This window comes from Protopterus annectens, chromosome 1.part1, assembly GCF_019279795.1.
Source record: "Protopterus annectens isolate FY-2018-M chromosome 1.part1, PAN1.0, whole genome shotgun sequence".
Taxonomy (NCBI): domain Eukaryota; kingdom Metazoa; phylum Chordata; order Ceratodontiformes; family Protopteridae; genus Protopterus; species Protopterus annectens.
This window is the reverse complement of record NC_056726.1, coordinates 1,829,108,630-1,829,133,020: the sequence shown is the minus strand read 5'-3', so window position 1 is coordinate 1,829,133,020 and position 24,391 is coordinate 1,829,108,630. Positions and strand designations below refer to the sequence as shown.

General features: G+C 37.4%; 1 long non-coding RNA gene across 1 annotated transcript in view; it reads right to left on the bottom strand.

Moving 5' to 3' along the window:
• Positions 1–24,391, bottom strand: part of LOC122812576 — a 105,087-nt gene that overhangs the window by 52,884 nt on the left and 27,812 nt on the right. The window contains exon 3 of the long non-coding RNA XR_006366543.1: positions 19,924–20,191. This is a non-coding gene — a long non-coding RNA (uncharacterized LOC122812576). The remainder of the gene's footprint in view (positions 1–19,923; positions 20,192–24,391) is intronic.

Sequence of the window (24,391 nt, the reverse complement as noted above, 5' to 3'; positions counted from 1 at the left end):
AGGGCAGGATGACAGGAGGTTAATATAGGTTTGTTCAGCTAGGAGAAGGACAGAGCTAGTGTGTTTAGCTAAGCTAGGAGATCTGCTAAGGGTGTAGTACTCGTAGGAAGTAAGGGTATAGTATAAAAGAAGGATGTTAAGGAGCAGGAGTAGATAAAGTAGTTTAAAAGGCAAGGGCATGTTGAGTTTGGTGAGCTTGGCAAGGTTGGAAATTAGTAGTATTAGGAAGGCAGGGAATGGGGTGTGGCAGTAAGACAGGAGTGGAGAGTCTGTACGTATGAACGAGGCAGGAAATTTGATAGGATGTGAGAAAATTGGGGGTATGGCTGAGCAAGTATAAGTTTAGGGGTACTGGGGGTGGGTGAGAATTGGGAGTAGGGTAGGGGAGCAGAGTGAGCCCACAGGGCGAACAGAGCAGGAAGAGCCAGAGAGAGGACCAGGGTGCAGAAAACAATCAGTGAAAAGTGAAAGAAGCACTGGGTACAGTGCAAGGTAAGAGTGGACTATAAGATGAAGTACAGAGAGGAAAATAGGTAGACTGGGAGAGATAAAATAATTGTTTGAGGGCTCAGAGAGGTAGTAAAGTTGGGTGTAGAAGAGAGATAGAATGGGGTTAATACCAGAAAGATATCAGTAAAAATCAAAACTCTAGTGAGATTATTAGGGATATATAGTTTACTAGTGAATAGGGTGCCACCTAGTGGCAAAACTAAGAAATAACAAGTGACAGAGCAAGCAGAGAGCAAACTACTGGGATATGGTGAGGTAGAGGAGAGAGTTATCCTAAGGACAAAGATGCAGAGGGAGGGTAAGAGTGGGTAATTTAACTACTAAAGGAGGGGGGGTAGGCTGCTGGTTAACTTGGGAAGGAAGTCAAATAGCTTGGAGTGATGTAAGTTAAAAATGCATTAGCAGGACATACTTTCAAAAGAGGACTGTTCAGGGTAGAAAGTCTTAGTGGGGAGGACAAACAAATCCTATTCAGGACTCTGTTCCTTAACTTGGATTCCACAGGGCCTCTTTAGAGTGGATAAGGCAGGAACTCAGGTACACAGGGCTGGTGAAATATAAGGAAGAGGTGGAATACAGGTAAGTAATCTCAACAGTCACAGGGTGTAGATAAGAGACAACAAATCATAGTACCTTAGCATCTAAGTTTAAAGACATAACAAATGACTGTCCTCTTAACACAGTGTAGAGCAGGCACACCAGAGAGGATTAATACATAGCAGGAACATACAATCAGAATACAGTTATTTACAAAATGTCTTGTATTTTCCCCCAATATTCATGAAATCAATCCATTGCTAGGGAAACGCATCATAAAAAGCAATTAATTTAAAGCATTATGACAGTCAACAAGGTTTGTCAAAATAGATCACATCTGCTTTCCTTGAATGCTGAATCCCAGTTGTATCTTAAAATCCTTGTATCGATGACACCTCACTAATCTTTCCTCTTTGTTTCTTGCATTAACAAGAGGTGGCAGCAGGTGACACATCATATTTCACAGACATTTCCTGTTCTTTGATATTCTGAGAAAACTCTACTTTCCTACCATGATAACACAGTCACACAACACATGTTGTTGTTTGTGAGTCAAGTCGAAAGCCTGATGGACATTGACAATGGAAACTTCCTAGTGTGTTTTCACATGCTCCATTGGTACAGGGACGGGGAGTCTGATGGCACTCATCAATATTGTTGCAGTATACAAACTGCTGCTGTCTTATAAATTGTTGATATTTACAGTACTCTGACCGACCACCACTCCCCATTTTCCCCTCATTCATTTAGACTATAGACTTCTGTTGTTTTGGCTCCTTTCTGTTGTCACTCATCTTGTATTGTGGGAAGTATCTCCTCCAGAGTTTATAAAATCTTTAATTTTTGGACTTTTATTACTGGAAAAAAATTCCTCCCAACTGTCCCTGATTTTGCAGAACATTATGGATTTTGTCTCATGTTTTGCCCTGTCCCTCATAAATTTTTTGACTTCCTGGCAAATTACTTAAGATTATCATTAGTTAAAAATGCCAAACACCTCTTATTGTTCAGCAAATGTATGCTGATGCCAGACCAGCTGTTCTGTTAACCTTTTATGTGAATATAGTAATATTTAAAAACTGACTCCAGTTTTCAGCATTTGACACTCCCCCCAAATTATTTTTGGTTTTGTCCTGAATTCTTGAGCAAAGAAATTGAATGGTATCCTAATGGAAATGCTGCAGATCTGCAAATCAAATGGGACAAGAGTACCTCAAAAGCTGTGTATATTCAAAGCTCTTAAGGTACCTACAAGTTTGTTACTTTTCACAGATGTTAGGAGGGCACACAGACAGACTTTTGAAAGAGAACTACATACATAGTTACTATATGAGTTTCCTTGTATGTTTTAAGCAGACTAATGCTTCTTAAGCATCTTATAGTGGGCCAGATTGAAAAACAATTTACTGTTGGTCAATGTGCTATTCCAAGAATGCAGACATTCATTGAACATTTGAAAGAGATGCATCAAAATCCTGGCTATAATATCATCCACAGTGACTGTATATAGAGCAAAGGTCAGGGTATTGCTTTAATATTTCCCAACAACTACCACATTTCCCCTTACAACAAACCAATACCAAAATTCAATTCAGCAGAACTTCTTATTACTTTCCTGAAATTAAACAATTATTAGCAAATATATATTACTGCTCTTTACATCCCTTCCGGTGACAATACAGCTATACTGGAAGATAACCTACATTGGATATCCATAACAATTCCACAAGAAATAATAGTACTACGTAATGTGAATGTCAATTGGTTGGACATAAACTCTAACGCGACATAAACTCTAACTCCCCTTCATCTAGTGTGAACTTACTTGGTTTCACACAACTAATTAATAGCCAGACTCTTTACAGCAAAACATCAAATTCCCTATTAGACTGGATCCATCAGACCCTAGCAAATATACTACCTCAGGTACAATGTCTTACTGTCTCAGAGATAATCCCCCAGTCTATAGAACCCGAAATCTCACACATCCACTTAAACAGAATGTTTACAAAACAACAGGCAACCTTTCCAAGTTTAACCCAGAAATGTTCATTACTAACCTATCATCTATTAACTAGAGCTTTCTAAAAATCCTCCCCATAGATGATGGTGTAAATGAATTCAGTACAACTTTCCTGAATATCCCAAACAGCCTTGCACCTCCTACAGGAAGAGAATATAATAAATAATGGAATTTGGTTATCCAAAACGAGTAGAATGCTGATGCAGGATAGAGAAAAAGCATGCAAAGAATGGCAATAATATAAAATATCACAATATCTTGAAAACTTCAGAATGCCTCGCAGTTGTACTAAAAAGCAAATTAATGAAGACAAAAAAATTACATTATAACTTTCAGATAATAGTAAGCACAATCCGAAATAATTCTGGTCAGCCATTAAAGAAATCTTTGATCCTGGCTATAAATTCAACCCTATCTTATCTCCCAATAACTCATCACTCAAAGCCACAGTACAGTTCTTGCTATGCTATCTTATTTCATAGAGAGCATAGCATCTTTAACCAAGGATTCCCCAAATTCTAATCCTAACCCTTCCCAGCAACCGTGTTTCACCACATCCACTTTTACCTTCAGACCTGTGCCAACATCCTTTATAAAACTACACTTAAACCAACTCAGACCATGCTCTACTCCAGCTGATGATCTTCCAAGTGACTACATTAAAATAGCAGCCAGTGACATTGCCTACCCTGTCTCAATCCTTAAAATTAGGTCAATCCAGGAATCCCACATTCCTTGTCTCTGGAAAAAGTCACATATTATCCCTTCTGTACAAAGGAGGAAATTCAACAGACATTAATAAGTTTAGAACTATATCAGTCTTATCCATCATCATCATCATCTTTCGGCTGTACCCGTTAGGGGTCGCCACAGCGGATCATCTGTTTCCATTTCTTCCTGTACTCTGCATCTTGCTCTGTCACACCATCCACCTGCATGTCCTCTCTCACCACATCCATAAACCTTATCTTAGGCCTTCCTCTTTTCCTGTTACCTGGCAGCTTCATTCTTAGCATCTTTTTCCCAATATACTCAGCATCCCTCCTCAGCACATGTCCAAACCAATGTAACCTTGCCTCTCTGGCTTTGTCTCCAGACTTTCCAACCTGGGCTGACCCTCTAATATACTTATTCCTAATCCTGTCCACCCTCGTCACACCCAGTGCAAATCTTAACATCTTTAACTCTGCCACATCCAGCTCAAACTCCTGCCTTTTTGTCAATGCCACTGTCTCCAACCCATATAACATAGCTGGTCTCACTACCCTCTTGTAGACCTTCCCTTTCACTCTTACTGTTACTCGTCTGTCACAAATCACTCCTGACACTCTTCTCCACCCACTCCATCCTGCCTGTGCTCTCTTCTTCACCTCTCTTCCACTCCACCATTACTCTGAACTACTGATCCCAAGTATTTAAACTCATCCACCTTCACCACCTCTACTCCTTGCATATTCATCTATCCTCTATCCTCCCTCTCATTCACACACATATATTCTGTCTTAGTCCTGCTGACCTTCATTCCTCTTCTCTCTATAGCATATCTCCATCTCTCCAGGGTCGTCTCCACCTGTTCCCTACTCTCACTACAGAACACAATGTCATCTGCAAACATCATACTCCACGGGGACTCCTTTCTGATCTCGTCTGTCAACCTGCCCATCACCATTACAAATAAGAAAGGGCTCAGAGCTTATCCTTGATGTAATCCCACCTCCACTCTTATCCCCCTCTCCAAAATACTTGAAAAATATATTCAGAAACAATTGCTAAACTATCTCATGCAGGAAGAACTCCTATCCCCTACACAAGATGGCTTCTGTCCTTCCCGTAGTACTAATACTGCAGTTCTATATTACACAGATACCATCTGTAAAGCTGGAGATAATGGCAAACTAGTCTCCTCCTTATTTCTAGACTTGTCTAAAGCCTTCAACAAAGTTTGTCACAGTGAACTTCTACTTCAAATATCCTCACTAGGTCTCTCTCAGCCCACCCTTCTGTGGTTCAAAAGTCACTTATCCAATAGGCATCATTTAGTAAAATGGCACTCCACCCTCTATCCATACCTCCCAGTCACCACTGGTGTACTACAAGGCTCTGTCTTTGGTTCTCTCCTCTTTAACATTCTCACCAACACCCTCCACATACTCACACAACAGACCCCCCTAATACAGTACACAGATAACTCCACACTTATTTGCACATCTGACAATGTTTCACACCTCCAAAAAATTAATCAGGAAGCTTTAACAGCAACTCAAACTCAAAAATGGCTTTGCAACTCACAACTCGTGCTCAACCCTAAAAAAAAAAAAAAAATACTACTCCCCCCCCCTCCAAGTCCTTCTCACATGAAAAAAAAACTAAATTTAAAGTCTTCTCTCTTGATAATACAACCAGTGAAATTACTTCTCATAGCAAATTATTAGGGTTGATAGTAGATTATAATCTTAAATTCAACGTGCATACACCAAATTGCATAAGAAAAACTGTTCCAAAACTAGGGATGCTTTATAGAGCAAGACATTTTCTAACCAACACAACTAAAGCTACACTTGCCGCTACTTATCTTCTCCCTGCACTTCTTTATGGTGCTCCCATCCTTAGCAATGCTCAGACATCGCAAAAATCAAAACTTGAGCAATGCTATAACAAAGCAGCTAAATTTACAGCAAATACCCCTTCAGAACTAATATATATATATATATATATATATATATATATATATATATATATATATAGGTTCATAGGTAGGTACTAGGCTATCTGCCTGAGGGCATTTTTAAGCCTAGCCAGAGTGTATCGGCTTTTGCTGCCCCATTGATTAATTAACTGAGCCTCTGTCAAGCAGAGCCAATGAAGAGATCCCAGGGGTGTATTTTCTGTTACCCATCCACTCGTCAAGGCTTCCCTTGAAGAGAGGCAATATATATATATATATATATATATATATATATATATATATATATATATATATATATATATATATATACAACTTCTTACCACCTATAAGGTTATCCGGAATCCATCTGCTTGTCTAGCACTAAATAACATTCTACACAACTATGTTCCTAGTTGGTCATTGCGATCCAATAACTAAAAACTCCGGTCTGTCTACAAACCTATTAAATCTGTTGGGCATTATCGGTACTCATACTATGTTGCTAAGGCTTGGAATGCCTTATCTCTACCCATTAGATTAATACCCTCCCTCCCATCCTTTAAAACCATTGTGAAAGACTTCCTACTCAAACACTGGCTCTGTTCTTACTCAACTGCAGGATAAACTATATCCGTAAATGTGAACAAATACCTATTCATACCTTACATCTCCAACTCTTCCTTCTTCACGCACTTCCTTACGTCTGTCAATTTTACTCCCCCTTGGCTTTCTCTTTAAATATACCATAGGCCTGTTTTTCTCTCACTTTGTATTGCAATTCCTGTTTGTATTACACTAGCTATTAATTTCTCTATAAATTGTTAAATCATTGTCATACAACTTGTATCTATTCTAAACAAATGTTTTCATATTATATCTAATTTGGTATAATTACTTAAACTGCATTTGTTTTTTGAATTATTTTATCAAGAATGTGAAATTATCATTCTTAAATGTTTTGTAATACTTTGGAGCTTTTCTCCTTGTGCTTCCCCTGAAATGGGCTCCAACCCATTCAGATTTTTGCAGTAATCAAATGTCAATAAATAAATAAATAAACCCATACAATTTTACATATGTCAGCTTGACCACTATTCTATGTAAAATCATGGAGAATGTCATAATGGAGCTTATTGAAAGTGATACTACTGTCTGGCAGCAACAGAAGATTAAGGCTATAATGTTTTACTAAACTTCATCCAGTAGTCTAGGGTTTGATTTCCCCAACTTCCATTTATCTACTTGTGTAACTCTGAGAAAGTAACTTAACCAGACAATTCTCCTGGGCTGGGTCTAAAAAAGTTCCTGTGGTTCAGTGGACTACCCTGCTTGATAAATACAAATAAGTTAATAAATAAAATCATACCTACATTAAATATGGAACAGTATGGGTTAGTTAAGAGGTGATCTTGTCTTCTGAATCTCATGGCACTCTCTGAAGAGGTAACAGTAGCACTTGATAAAGGATTGACAATGCACACTGCTTATCTTGACATTCATAAAGGTTTTCAACACTATTCCATGTAAGGGAATAACTGAAAAACTAAAAAGCATCAAGTGTTAATCCGTCCATAAACTAATTGGTAAAACACTTACTAAACATGAGGACACTAGAAGTCTGGGTTGGGGGGGAGATACCCATTTATCGTGTCAGGGGTTACCAGGGGTATTCCACAAAGAAGCTACTTATTTTGGACTATTCTCATATACAAAACTGGAAAATGCATTGATAACTGCAAATCATCATCAGCAGCATTATCATTATCAACCACTTTTTCCAATTTTCTACATGGTGTCAGGCTGTCTCATCAGCTATCAGCATCTCTCTTTCTCTCTCTCTATTCACTGCCACTTTCCTACCTTCCTCGACAGTCATGCCTGACTGTTGCAGGTCTTCTGTCACACAATCCATCCACCTCTTTGCTGGACACCTAATTTTCTTCCTGTCTTTTTTCTGTCTGTCCTAAATCTTCTTCACCAGGTTGTCTTCTGCTTTTCTGCACATATGCCAGAACCACTGTAATCAGTTGTCTTTGCCCGTTTCTCGGTCTTGGACTTAGGTTCCTGCTCTAATGTCCTTCTTTGTTTGCTCATAGTATGCATCCTACTACCCCATTTCAGGTACTTCGTCTCCTTTACCTCTACCTTCCTCAACTGTTCTGTCTTTACTGCCCAGGTTTCTGTACCATACAGTAGTACAGGTCACATCACTGTTTTGTACACCTTACTTTTCAGCTTCCTTGGCATTCTTCTTTCATACACTACTTCATGCACTTTTTGTCAGTGGGCTGCAGAATCCTCTAATTCTTGCTCTGACCTCTTCATTCAGACTTCCCTTCTCCTCAGCCAACCCCCCAAGATATTGAAGCTATTAATTTATTCCACAACTTTCCCTTCAATCTCAGTTTTCAACTTCTTCTGGTTTCCTTCATTTACTATCATTATAACTGTCTTATCTGCTCTCAGTTTCATCCCTGTGCCTTCAGTTTTCATTCAATTCCCTTGTCATTTGCTGAAGTTCTTGCGCAGAATCCAATTGTAATGCCACATCATCTGCATACAGTAACTTTGTTGATCTGGCCCCTCTGACCTGTTTGCTAATACAGCCCATTACCAGTAAGAATAGCAGTATAATCAGAGCTGAACCCATATGTGCACCCACTTGCACCAGGAACCGCTCTGTATGTTCAGTTCTTGTACATAGCCTGCAGTAATTCTATCGAAGTTTCTGGGACTTCAAACCATAAAAGTATTGCCCACATCAGCTTTCTTCAGATCTTGTCGTATATTTTCTTGAAGTCTAGGAATGCCCATTTGGACTCTTTCCTCATCTCTGGTTTCTTCTCAGCTGTCTCGCTGCAAATATTGAGTTGGTTATACTGCATTCTGATCTGAATCCAAGCTGGTCAGGTCCCATCCCATTGATGACCACAAACTGGGAAAATAATTGCTTTAGTCAAAAAGATCTTTATCACAAGCATATGGTATGTTATCAGTGTGGGTGTTGTGCTTGAAATTTACAGCATTACCACACAACGTTTGAACAGTAAGGGCTATCTGAATGCTTCATTGTCAGGCATAAGGAATAACGGCTACTGTGTACAAGTGTGTGTATATTCCAGCGATTTATCCTTCCCAGAATTCCACTCATACATATGATGAAATGGTATATAATATCAGAAAACATCAATATATGGGCTACAATGGAAAATGATGGGTAGCATTTGGGAGAACTTTAAAGGTATAATGATACATTTAATTTGAGGATCAGTGTAGAGAGATCATACCCCTGTAGCTGATTAACAGCAACCCTCTTGTGCAGTATCAGCTTTGGATTTGAGGGGAGGGGCCAGCCATAGTTACAGATCCAAGAGAACACTTGGAATTATCACACATGTATGTTGAACCACAAGTCACACTGTGTGATTGTTTGTGCAACAACAAAAAACAGAGGCTGTGTATATTTTGGAGTTAAAAGGAACATGATATGTTATTTAATATGCCTGCCTTACCAACAAATGTAGTAGACATGTGAAACACCTCTCTAAATATTGTTTGAAGTACAAGATCATGCAGAACAATTAAGTATAGTTTCACAGTATATGACGCGTTTGGCTTCCACATGTATCCTCAAGCTATCAGAACTCAAAAATCACTTGCACATTCACCTTGGAGTGAAGCAAACAATTGCTTGAGTCTGCAGTTCCCTGTTTTGCATAGTTTTCCCCTTCCCAATGTTTTGCAGCCATGGAGTTGGTATATACATTTGGGATGGTGGTGGGAGTTTCACAGGGCTTGACTCCCTAAAACTAGTTTTGAGCTGTCTCATTGCCTTGGAGCAACATGCATTTTTTAAGGACTTGCATCCGGTGTCACTCTTCCATAGTACAGTATAGCTGAGTATAGGATCATAGGAGGTTACTAGACTATTGGCCCTGATGTCCTTATAAGCCTTATAAGCCTAGCCAAGAGTTTACCCCATGTTTAGACAAGTCAGCACCCGATGCCTCTGTTCAGCAGGGACATGGGTGGAATCCCAGGGGTATATTTTCTGTTTCCCATACAGTTATCCAGGTTGCTCTTAAAAAAGGGGTAAGGAGGTACTCTGCTTTATGTGGAGAGGGAGTCTATTCCATATATGGGGGAGTCTCTGGGATACAAATCTGCCCCGCCAAAAAGTCCTGTTGATGTCACAGACCAGGTTGAGGCCACACATGGGAGTTATCAAGTGGAGCTTGACTTGTGGATATACAGCAGTCCCAACAAGGTGGGGTCTGTGATCAACTTGTATGCTCAACAGAGGTCACCTCTTTGGAGTCTGTATGGAACTGACTAGAGGAATAGGCTTTTAGCCTTTCTGTGTATGGTAGATGCTTGAAGCCCTGGATTCTTCTGGTGAGGAACCTCTGTGATCTCTCCAGCTGCTGCATGTGCTTTGTGATGTACATGCCGAAAAGGGCATTGTACTCAACAATGGGCCTTATAAGTGGAGAATACAGGGATGTTATGACCTCCTCATCCCTGGCTGAGATACCCTTGCTTATGAGGTGGGCCATGTAGAAGGCTTTCCATACAATGTAAGAAACGTGGTGGTCAAAAGTCAGGTTGCTATCAACCTGGGTGCGCAAATCCCTCATGACTGGTTGCATGCTTAGGACATTATTATTAATGTGATAATTTGTGGGGACATCACTCTCCACAAAGGCGACGATGATGCATTTTTTGGTATTCAGCTTGATTAATTTTGGACACGTGTTCAGATAGGATGACATGCACTTGTCAGGATCAGAGAAGTGAAGTTTTGCAGCAGATATTTTGCAATATTTGACAAACACAAGGTAGGATTTTTTCCAGGTCAGAAATTTAACAGTTCACAAATAGAAGCACTTAATGCATCTCTGGTGTTGTTAATTCTGTGAGCATTAATAATAAAGCTTTTTATTGTAAAATTTGTTACATTGCCACAAGATTGATTTTGTTACTGTTTGTGAAACATGGTTAAAGAACAATGATTGGAAACTTGTTCTGCCAGGGTATAAATGTTTTACTGTAACAGACATTCTAAGAAAAAATCAGGTTGAGGTGTTATAGGAATTAAAGATAGTTATGAGACCTGTGATTATTTAATGCTCAGTGATATCACCAAAACTGTAGATTGTGTAACTGACAATAAAGACAACCCTGGAACACATAACAATTGTTGGAGTATATAGACCACTAAAGTCAAGTGCTGATGACTTAGAGGAATTCATGCATGAAACACAGGAGGGAAGAATAATAGTGTCTGGGGACTTAAATGTAGCAGAAACAGACTGAAATAATATTCATTCAATAACATTAGTAAGGAAATTATTCCTAGCATGCGCTCAGGACCAACAATTGTTTCAGACTCCAAAAAAGCCTACCAGGGAATGGAACATATATATACATTGTTTTTGTTCCTAAATAAATTAGTGTTGCTTCTCACATTTTACCACCAATGATGTGCGGTGATCATGGGGTTATAGAGGTTAATTTGTTGCTAGATAATTCTGCAAAACTGAAATGTAAACCAATGAACAGAAAGAAGAGTAATATCAGTTTATATAAAAGCAAAACAGTCACTATTTAAAACTAATTGCACGTAATGCATTCCGGCAAAAAAACTGCAGAAAAAATGTGAATAGTTGTGAAAGAGAAATTGTTTGAAAGAAAAAAATAAAAAAAATAAAAAAGTTTAATATTATGATCTAAGCACACAACTTTAGGATGACATATTTCCATAAGAACAAGATACTTGATAATAAATGGAAAAAAATGTTGAACTACAACTTTAAAAACTGAAATAAATACTCTGGACAAACAAGTTAAACAAGATCAAGAAAAAATTGAAGAAAATGTATATAAAGATATTGACCATAATAGGAAACCATTTTATAGTTACATAATATGTGGAAGGGATAAAGATATACAAATTGATAAACTGAGTAAATTCCAAAATGTATTCTCAAACAACAGATAATACATATATTTATAAAATGCTATGTAAAACAGTTTGGCTCTACAAAGGGGTGGTAAATTGTCCTAGTGACATCCACATAACCTCAGATACTGAAATCAAATTAGATTATATTGAAAACAAACTATGCAAACTGGATCCAAACAAAACACAGGGAGGAGACAGAAATAGTAACAATGACCTGAGAACACTTCAGCAAGAACTTACTGTACCATTATATCTATTATTTACTAGGTTATTATAAATATGGGAAGATTCCTCAAGATTGGAGATGTGCACTTGTTAAACCTGTCTTTAAGTGAAAGGGGAAAATGACAAAACCAGAGTTATACAGACCATTAAGTTTACTTTCAGGTTGTGGAAAAATAATGGAGAAGGTGATACTACATAGGTTATTGTCAGAATTGGAAAGGTCAGGACTTGAAACCATATATCAGCATGCATATGTTGAAAATAGATCTATTACCACCTGTATATTTAACTTCAGCATTTGACAGGGTCATACACAAAATACTGATTAATAAATTAGAGCAACTAGGAACATCAAGGCATGAAAGGCTTCAAGGCCATTAGACTACTGATCTCCTATGGCCCTATACTTCTATCACTTTTTTAGTTTGTTTCCATTTAATCATTTGATAGTTAGCTAACACTGTCAGAGTCAAAACAGCTGAGAAACAGTGCTTACTGAAGTTTATGACTTGTGAGTTTATTCTTTACACTTTTGTCTTTGTCTGAAAATTTGTCTTCTAGCTAGGGATTTTTTGCTTATATTCTGTTTGTTCAGAAGGATTATATTTTGTTTCTATATACAACTGCATATCTTGCCATGTATTTGACTGTTAAATGTATTGCTTAACTCATTCTTTTTTAAGTTAAGGTATATATTTATTAATTGAGAGAAGGGTATTTATTACTAGCTTTTGATAAGCTGTTGGCATCCACCTCCACTGTCCAGACTGTTCTGCACACTAACATTTGCATTTATAATTATTTGGCTTATTAACAAGAGTGAATGAGCAACTTGGAAGGATCCTATTCTGTGGTAATCTGTGATAGTTACAGTTTATTACCATGAGTCAGGACAGAAGGCATTTATTTTGGTGAATATGAGTTGCAGCCTCTGAATTAGTGTGTGTGTTTGTTTTCAGTTTTTGGTCCAGTTATCCTTCAAATACATTTATCTCTAACCTCAAAATTTTCTTCTTTTTTTCTGAATGAGGCAATGTACTTTTGAAAATCACTTGTTAATTAAACACATTCTATGACTGTTGAACTTTAAATGTAGCTTGTTTTTGTCAAATTTAATTTGACTTGTTTATGCATGCTGTAATATGTTTTATGTAAAGCATCTACCCTTACTATCCAGTAATCCCATTATGCAACAGCTCTCATTAGCTAAATTGCTTTTACTTCAGCTTACATTTAAGTGGTAAGTGATTTACATGGTTTAAATGTTACAGTTCCTCTGCTGCTCTGATCTACTCTGAAACCCCACAGATTTGTGAACTCACTAATTCTGCTACCTTTTTTTTTCTCTGGAGGGTACTATTTTCCTCTTCCTAACCTTCCTGGCCATACAGCAACTGCCTAACATATAAAAGAAAACTCTGGTACTGGCCATACTTTGCAGTACTATACACAAGTAGTATACCCAGCATTTATTACCCTTATACACACCCCGCTCTTTCTGAAACTAAATTTGTACTGCACACATCCAACCCAACTACTATATGTATTATTCTACTCAGTAACAATCTTCACCCTACTTTTACTTTCCATCCTCTCCTCTTACAACACTCAACTCCATAGCTGCATCCCACCCCCATGGCAAACAGAATCCATAGCCAATCCCATAAAACTAAAAATCTTCCCTGTATCACCATGTGACCTTACCTCCTCCGAATTCTTCTATTACTCATACAATAAGCTGACAGTCAAAACTAACCTTCACTCTTCTCAAAGACAAACTAAAATAATTCACAAACTAACCAAACTCTATCTACACCTACTCCAAAAACTCACTTCTTGTGGAGACATACACCGTAATCCAGGACCCATTACATCAGCCAACCCAAAATTAAATCAGCTAAATCCCCTATACCTCAAACCTACCTCTTCTCTCCTCTTCTTAAATTTAAATGTAAGAAGTATACTTAACAAAATTGAGGACCTTCATGCCCAACTAGCTCTATACAAACCAGATATTGCTGTGTTAACTGAAACATGGCTTAAACCAGAACACCACAATAATAAGATTACAACACCTGGCTACAATATTATACGAAGAGATAGATTAGAGAAAAAGGGAGGAGGTGTAGCAATATTATTCCAAAATCATCTCACCATAGAACAATTAGCTTATAATACCCAAGAAGTCAAAGATGTAGAACTAATCCTTGCCAAATTAAAACTAAACTCAAACAAACACAAAATTATTGCAGGTGGCTATATCCCACCAGGCAATAACATTACTATAATGGAAAGCGTGCTTAACTGGATCTCAAACTCCCTTCCACAAGTAACCATACTACTAGGGGACTTTAATATTGACTGGCTTAACTGCTCCAGCTACAATTCCTCTACCTTTATAAACCTCCGTGGGTTTACCCAAACTATAACCAACCCTACTAGAATTGACAAAACATCCAAATGCCAGTCGATCATGGACTGGATTCCAGTATCTGACCCCACTCTTGCACAGCAATCTGGCTATCTTCTGGATAGTCTAAGTTACCATCAGCCAACCTACCTAATTAGGAACAAATCCCAGTTCACCAGCCAACCCATCCTCAGACTTGTACGTGACAAAAAGACCTTTATAGCTATTGACTTCATCAATGCACTAAAAAGCTGTAATTGGACTCCCCTAAAACAACTATCTCTTGACGAAGCTGTGGAGTACTTTAACACAACCTTCCTAAAAATCTTAAACTATCATGCACCCTCCTGAACCATTAGAATAAAAACTTACTATGCCCCATGTCTAAAAAAGATACTAAAACTATAATGAAAGAAAGGGACAAGGCCTGGATTCAATTTCAGAAAAACAAAACCACTACTTTGAGACAAAACTATCTAGAACTCTGCAACAAAGCCAAAAAAAAATTAAACTTGACAAAATTAATTACTATAAAAACATGCAAGAAAAGTATGCTCACAACCCTCAAAAATTCTGGGCCACAATAAATGGTATTCTGCACCCAGGAAAAGCCACGACTCCCACCCCTGTGCTACCAAATAAACATGATAACATTCCCACACAATTTAACAAATTCTTTCCAGAAACAGTCCAGACCCTTGCCAATGCCTAAATAGTACTAGTAGCCCCACACCGATCACTACCCCAACCCACCCCAATACACAAATTAATACCTCCACTTTTACCCTGCACTCTGTGTCCACTAAGGTAACTTCTAAACTCTTTAAGAAACTTAAACCAACCACACTAGTGGCTGATAACCTACCAGCAGAGTTCCTTCAGATATCACCTGAACCTATAGCCTATCCTGTCTCAATTCTCATAAAAAGGTCACTATCAGAATGCAAGGTACCTACCTCATGGAAAACATCACATATTATTCTACTGCACAAAGGAGGTAACACTTTAGAGCTCACCAACTATCACCCAATAGCAATTCTATTACCTTTATCCAAAATATTAGAGTTGTTCATACTCAACTACTGCAGTATCGCCAAAATAACAACCTACTTTCCATATCTCAGCATGGATTTCAACCTTCCCATAGCACTACCACAGCACTGAGGAAAACCAAGAAAAGCAATAGACAAAGTACACTCCAAGCAATATCAAAAGTAATGATACTGTAGTTTAATAAAGTAAGGTTAGTGCTTTCGTGCAGGTCAGTGCCTGCACTTCTTCAGACAAAAAAACACATTGAGAAAATCAGTTTAATGCCTTCTCTCAACAAATAACCACACCTACCAGGAATCACATGAGCAATTAAACAATTAAATACAAATACATTAACCCATGAGTAAACACAAAAAATGTTCTATTTAAAAATCTATTTAAAAACTGGTACGAGTGGTGAAGCATTAGCAGGAATTTCACTAAAACCAAGCCTAAAATCTATTAGAAATGTATGAGTGTCCTAAATAAAGTAATGGTTAAAAACATGCTCTATCAAAATAATAAATATAGTGTTACACACATTTATATGAGTATATTTAAAAATGTGTAAGCCCTATGACAGACCAATGGAAACACATAAAAAGTTTATACATAAATAAATAGGGTCTATATTAGAACATCGAAATTTCATTATTTCGAATGTTCTAACATCGACCCCTATTCAGCGAACGCTGACAACATCGAACATTCAAAACAGCAAATTTTTTCCTAGGGAAAAAATTTGCTGTTCCAAAACACATACACACAACACAAGCACATCAAACAGCAATCCACACACATACATCCAAAATCTTGCAGCTAACCCTACACTAAACTGTACAAACACCACTAACTATCCACTTACCTTAACTCAAGCCCTAACCCTAAGGTCCATCACTATCGCACACTCACCTCACCCGTGCCCTAACCCTAACTCACCTAACCCACCTTAACCCTCACGTTCACACAATCGCACACATACCTCCCTCGTGCTCTAACCCTAACTCACCTAACCCAAGCCCATTTGCAAACTTACCTGAACCCAACCCGTAAGTTTCCACCGCAGCACTGAAAATAGCAAAACGACAGAAATGGCCAACTGAATTCTTTCCCTATGAAAAAATTTGGTTATCTGTCATTTCGCTATTTTCAGTGTTCACTGAATAGGGGTTGATATTAGAACGTTCGAAATAATGAAATTTCTACGTTCTAATATAGACCCAAATAAATATACACACAAATAAAAAAAGGGCTCATCTCATTAAACTCCTTAGTTCTAAAATGCAGGCAGTGGAGCATACATCATTGATGCCCGGATATCTAAAGGCATCACATCAAAGTTGCCATAAAAGCTCACACCTTTTCAACCATAGTGGGATAGGGCCACCCCTAATGGATCCATTAACCTGCTCTATAACCCTGAAATCGAATGAGCCACCACAGCACTACTATCATTCACCAACATAATTAACCACCATAGAAACAAGGATCTATTCATATCTTCCATATTCTTAGACTTATCAAAAGCCTTTGACGTGGTAAACCATAGTATGCTTCTTGAAACTCTATCTACCCTAAATATAAGTCCCTCCTCTATATCATGGTTCAACAGCTACTTATCAGGCAGTCAGCAAGCAGTTCTATGGCAGGACCAATTGTCCCCCTGTTACCAGTAACCATGGGAGTCCCTCAAGGATCCATCCTCGGCCCCTTGCTGTTCTTTCTATTTATCAACCAGATCTCTTCATCCTCACTCACTGCCTCAGTAGTACAATATGCAGATGACATCACTCTTATATGTGCCGCCCGCACCTTAAATGAACTGCAAACCCTAACCCAAAATAACTTCACTCTAGCCGAAACATGTTTCACTAACATCAAACTTATTCTTAATCCCCCAAAAAAACAAACCAGTTCTTTTCAGCCCTGGTAGATCTCCTCCTCTAAACAGTAATTTCACCATCAACTCCAAAGAAAACATTCAAATCAGTCCAACCACACACACTAAACTTTAGGTGTAGAAATCGACAATAACCTGAAATTTGACATCCACATAGCACAAACCATCAAGAAAGTTAACAAAAAGCGTGGATTCCTCTATAGGAACAGTTTATCACTAAATATACCAAAGCAACCACTGCAAGGACTCATCTCCTATCCATCCTTCTCTATGCCTCCCCTATCTTGACTAATCTGCACCAAACCGATCTAAATAAAATGGAATCTTGTTATAACAAGATTGCCAAGTTTGCTACTGAAGCTTCTTATAGGTCTTATCACTGTCTATCCCTTAAGCAGCTCATTTGGCTTGAGTTGCCTCAAATACTTCTTCTCAGTCAACTCTCTATAGCACACAAGATCTACTACCTTCCTGATACAACTCCAGCATTGCAGCATCTAATTCAGCCCCACATTACCTCTAGAGCCTTAACATCTAGTAACCAGAACCTCTTAACTGTCATCAAACATAAAAATGATGCTGGTAAAGCCTTCTTTGACTGCAACATTGACAGAATCTGGAACTCACTACCAAGCCAAATACCTTTTACCACCTTCATTATTCAATTCAAAAACCTCTTGAACACCCACTATTTAAACAATTGGCTTTGCTCATGCCATTCCCCAGGTTAATCCATACCAAGAGATTGCTGCATGGAGTCTGTTAAGAATAAAAAGTTTTCCCTGAAAGTTTGTTAACCTGTTGATATTTACCTTACAGAACTACTAACTCTCTTCTACAAAACCAGCAAATATTACCTATTGCCTTAAATAATGCCTAAAAGAAAAATCAAGTGTTGTTTTAATGTTTATTATATACGTCACTGATTGTCTACTTTTAAGAACTGTAAATCTCTATTTTACTGTGTATTCATGCTATATTTCTTATATGTATGGTTTATTTTCTCTCATGTATTATATTGTATTTTGGAGCTTTTCTCCCTGGGTCTCCACTGAAAATGGACCTGTGTCCAGTCGGACTTTACCGGTAAACAAATGTAAAATAAAACAAATAAAATAAAAAAGTATATTTTTTATTTGCTGAATGTTTTCTGTGTCACATAAATAGGTCATGGCTGGAATGGGTTTGTGTAGTCCAGTCCACATACATATGAACAATAACTAATGAAATAAAATGTTTAGATCATCTCAGGAGAGTTTGCTGTACATTAACATCATTTTTTACTTTTTTACTAATGTTAGGTGTCATATATCTGATCATTTACCTGACAGTCACTGCATTTTTGTGCTGTTAATACTTTGCCCAGAGTAGTCTTCTACTGTGTATGTCATGCTACAATCAACAAATATGGAAACCTTTTCAACCAATATATGTTACTATGAATCTCATTTCTTTCATCTAACTAGGTTGCATTCACCACCACCGCCTTTTATATTCTGCCATTTGGAAACGTAGTTTCTCAAATCAAGCCTTCCCATCTTGATGCAGACGGTTTGTAACGGACAGTATTAGCTGTTATTCCCATATATTTGTCACCCTTGCACCCTCCCAAATGCATAGGGCACTTATTACTAAAGAAAAGCCTGAAAAGAAGTATATTGTGTTGTGATGAGGTAGCTTGTAGTGGGCTTGAGTGTGTGTTATAGTCATACCATCTTAACACTTTTTCATTTCTTTTTCCTTAGCAATGGAATTTTCCCATATGAAAACTGATACCAACTCACTGTGATTTTATTGCCCATCATGTTCTTCACTTTCTTGGACAGCTGTGACAATCTTTATGTTTGTTTACTGCAATTTAACTTAGTGTTTGTACCATTTGCAATGGCTTTTAGAATGAAAGAGCTTACCTTCTCTAACCCACTCTCCTTAATTCCCTCTTTGGTGTTTGTATTCTCATCCCAAAACACAACCTTTGATTTTTTTTACCAGACCTTCTTCCTATTAGGAACATCATGTTTGTTTTTTATTGAGACCATTTGTTATTTGTGTTTGTTTCCTGTAAACCCTTTCCAGTCCAGACAGACTTATCTAATTATGCTACTTACCATAACTAGAGGTATAATGGTCCATGAAGGAGGGCAAATGCCCCATCCTGACTACTGTATTATGAGAGCAACTCTACCCTCAGCCCCTTGATGTGCATATAAGTGGTGTTGGGCTACAAAGTCAAAATGTTCTGGAAAGCACTACCACACAGTGCCAATCCTTTCGTCAGCTGAAGCATTTCACTATAGCTATAAATCTTGTTTTTTAAGTCTGATATTAGTTTTTTTTTATGGTTGCTTATTATTGACCATATGCTCATATGTTACAAAACCAGAGCTAATTATAAGCAGTTTTTAGACCAATGGTTGTTGTAGCTTTCATACATAAATATCTAAACATCAAAAAGTATAACTCATCAACTCCCATCAATTACTAATGTTCTGTTTTCCTAACACTGTAAATATTTGAAAGTAAACAACTTGTTTACCTTATGTGGATTTACTGCTCATTCTGAAATACATTAACAGCTGCAATCTAAAAAGTAGGACTGAAAGAAAGTTCATGTTCAACTAAAATATCAATGAGCAATTATAACGAATACAGTTACCTGAAGGACACGAAAATATCCAGGCGTTAAATGTCGGAGACGAACCATAATTTCTGGAAACCTTGGAGATTCCAGGATAAAAGAAATAACGGTACTGACTGGAACAATCAGCAGGCCCAAGATGGCAGCCTATTTCCAAAGCAGAATTCTGATTCAAATCTGTCACTTTTTTGTGTTTCTTTTGTTTAAAGAAAGTAGGTGGTACTTTGAAGTACGTAGTACATACGTTTCTTGGAATTATCCATTGACTGGCATCACATGGACATTTCTAGAAATCATTTGAAAAAGGAAAAAAAAGAGATAAGTGATTATTTTTGTAGGAGATAATTCCACAGGGTATACTAAACCCCAGAAAAGGTGTAAACACTATAAAGCAGAAGGCAGAAATCAAATTTAAACATTACCATCTGTCACTGTATTTATTTTTTTTTTGCAAGATAGAACAACTATAGAAGTTCTATCTTTGGAATAAACTTGAATAACAGCAAATGTCCAGTGGTGGCTCGTGCTATTGGACTACAGGACTTCAGCCCCCCCAGCTGTACAAAAAGAAAACCAAAATAAAAAAATCCTAGAACCCGCGAATGCATGCTAAGAAACTCAAATCCGGACTGCTGTTTAACCAGTCCAGATTCGGAAAGAAGGCAGCAGTCTACAGATGCACCAGAAGTCTATGCGGTTACAACTGCATAGACTGGAAGGAGATTGGACTGCAAGTCTGCAGTCTGTGCATGCTCAGAACGAAACTAGAGGCAGCGCATGCATGTGTGGCATTCCAGTGTCAAGAAACTGGAGCTGCTGCTTTGAATGGGACTCAGACATTGTGGAACTGTAAAATGCCCCAGTTAGCTATAACTGGTGGCTAGAGAGAGTAATTCAAGTTCAAACCCTGAACTTTGGGTGCAGGTAGTAAGAGCCTGAATTCCCTACCTACCACCACTTGTGAAATGCATTCAAATTTTTGCCTCATATTTTGTTCTGTTCCTCCTAAAATCTGTGGTTTTCTAGATTTTGAATTCACCAAATAATGGCAGACATTTCAATTTCAGACTTCATATTAAAGTAAATGGTAACATAAAATATTTTATTCTAGCAATTTTCTAAGTTTATAAGATCAATATTTGAAATGTGTCCTATTTTTTGGGGCTGTATTCCCCCATTATTGGCTTTGTCCAGGTGTTTTGTGCTAAGAGGTTGAGAGATATGGCAAGAACTGTATTCACTAAATGACAGCCATTTAAGTTTCAGTCTTCCTGTCTTTCAAGAAACAGTTGATTTGGCATCATGGTATGTTGCTCTGACTGTACTGAAAAGGGTCCTGGGTTCAAGACATAGCAGTAGCAAAGAATTTTATTCTAGCAACTTTCCAAGATTATACAAGCAATATTTAAAATGTGTCCCTGTTTTTGGGCTTTTGTCCCCCCCAATAAAGTTTGGCTTTTTACAGAGTTCTTGTGCTCATGTGCTGCAAAGATGAGAGATACAGTCGAGTGTCTGGTGGATTTTACAAGAAGCAAAGAGCTTCAGGGGAAGATAAGTTTAGTGTTACTTATGCTGAGTCTGATTACATTTTTAATAGTACAACAGGTAGCGCACTTGCTTTTGATGCAGAACACTGTGGGTTCTACTCCCACAGTATGTAGATGCATTGCTGATACTGTACTGTGTTGTATTTTAAAGGGGGTGGATGCTGCAGTACTGAGAATGTCCTTTTTGGCAGAGATACCTAGTAACTATCAACCTGTTACCAGTTTGCCATCCATTCCCTATTGCAATATAACTAGCATATCATTTTTTAATGTAACATGGGGCAATTTATTCCTCAAGGGCAACAGGCACTATATTTGTAGATTAAACAATGAAATATAAACTTGTTTGCTAGCAGCAACCTCTTCATTAGTTACAGATCTCTTTAATATGGAATTATTTAGATGATTTTTACTTCTGCAGAGATTGTGCATATTTACTGATACTGGTGGACTGTAGAAGTTTGCGTATACTTTTATGATGTAAATGTTCTGAATTGGGCAGTTTTGTCATTATTGGTGCATGCATTTTGTTTCATTGTTTACTGGAAAAATGTTCAAAACAATAAATTTAAAATGCCATCTAACAACTGTACTGCATTATACAAGGAATATAATTTAATACAACCAGGAAAGTATATGAAAGAACACATGTATGTTTAGTGTTCAAGGTGCCTATGATTTGAAAACAGCCTAAAGTTAATATTTATCTGCCACTGGCCAGATGTATTTTCTTTGAATGTGGGTTTCAATGCTGTTTCAATGAATGTGAGTTTCAAGGGCAGAGACGTTTTAATGCTGTCTATTTTCATTGTGAGACTGCATTGCTTTGTTTAGCAGATGTCTATTAGTGTTTGTGCTGTAAAAGTAAAGCAGTTTGCACATTACAGTGTTTATGGTAAATGGGGTGAAATAGCCAAGTAATGGGACATTGGAATGGCTGCAAGGGGGAGGCCCCATTCTACCATGATTTTGTGAGGGGGAAGCGCAGCAAACTCAAAGACAGTCCCAGCTGAACTATACCTCTCAACTGTCCAGATTTTTGCAGAATTAATAGATTTTTGCTTCTTATTTTTGGTTTGTTCCTTATAACATTTGTGGTTTTCTAGCAAATCATTTAGGAATGAAGTCACTAGATAATGACAGACATTGAGTTTCAGACTTCATACCCTTCAGAAAAATCAGAAACATGCATGCTAAAGCAAGACCTGTTATCCTATCAGCTGTCTACGTTTATACAACAGCAATTTTTAGTATGGCCTCTATGTTCCCCCAATATATTTGGCCTTGTCCAGATTTCCTGTGTTAAGAGGTTGAGAGGTACCCGCACAAATAAATTGCTTTATAGAATTAGGTATATCCAAACCTCTTAACTGTCCCTGACTTTAGTTCAAAATGTTGCTCTCATCCTAATAATCCCTCCACAAAATGGCAATTTTGGAAGAAAATATGAAGGATTTACAAATAATAAATAATTGTAATTATCAGAGTTATAGATTACTTTTATTTCAGAAATGCATAGATTCTCTTATTTTGTCAGCTGCTCAACTTAACAATACTAATATTAAAAAAGTGTCCCTTCTTTGACAGGTTACCAGCTGTATTGTGTGGCTATTTTGTATTTTTGCATCACATTTTTGGTCTTTTTTTTCAGAAAATTGTGGTTTTCTGGCAAATTAGTGGCAAATCATTAAAGACTGAATTTAGAAAATAATGACAGACATTTGAGTTTCAGATTTCATACCCTTCAGAAAAATTCATACTAATGCAAGACCTACTATTATATTATCTTTATAAGTTTATAAGAGCAATATTTAAAACTTATCCTTATTTTTGGGCCTTTGACCCACTTCTATTTATGGCTTTGTCCAGATTTCCTGCTCTGAGGTTGAGAGGTATTACAAATGTGTCAGGGCCATTACTGTCAGCCAGAGACATTTCAAATTGTGACATACTTGTTGCAACCCACTCCCCCATGTAGTGACTCTGGATGTGTCCAAGCAAGGCAAGGAGCAGTTATGTAGTGTAAGTGTGCAGAGTATCCCCCATCCAAGGTAGACACAAGTACTACAGTGGCTTTTCATCTGTTCTTGATTTTACAGAATGTTCTGGTTTTCTGCCATATTTTTATACTATTGATTTTTGCTTCTTGTTATTCAGAAAATGCATATTGATTCACTGCCTGTTGCTCTGTGTTTAAGTAGCAATGCTTTAATAACCATCAGGTAAGCTAGTCTGAGATTGTAAGATGCAAGTAAGCTTTAATAAGCATACTGTTAAAGAATTAACAACACTGAAAGCCTTTTTGTTGTTGCCATGCAGAGAATATTTACATAACTAGATAACATATAAGCCTTAATGTATTGAATTGCATATGACAGTATTTGTAATAAAGGACAGGATTACAGTATTTTAGAAGCTCTCTACATTTGTTGGAGACTTACAGTCATCTTTACAGGCTTTATCAATAAACTAAACAGAATGCCAATCTATCATTGTGTGGTCCATAACATGTGCAGTACTTCTTTAAGCAATTTATCTTTAGCTTGTTTCTTGTTTGCTGTTCATTTTTTTAATTTGATCATGTTTTCTCCATGAAACAAAAAATAGTTGTTGTCAGGCAGCAGGTCTTTTTTGGATAAGAAACATTTTTACAAGTGGGAGCATCAAAGAGATTGCTACTTTCAGCATGTTACTTGGTACTTTTATAAAGCTGAATATAAATTATAATTAGAACTGCAGTGCAAGGAGAAGTGGTTTGAGTTGAGTGATGCTTGTTTTTTTATACTTGATTTTGACTGGCATTCCAGTAATGTATTTAAAAAATAATTTCTTTTTTCATGCCTCACAACCTTTTTGTTTCCATCTAGATATTAAGTAAGCTGTCATATAGCCAATGCATTGAAATATTTTTTCTTTTACACTTCATTTTGTCTTGATTG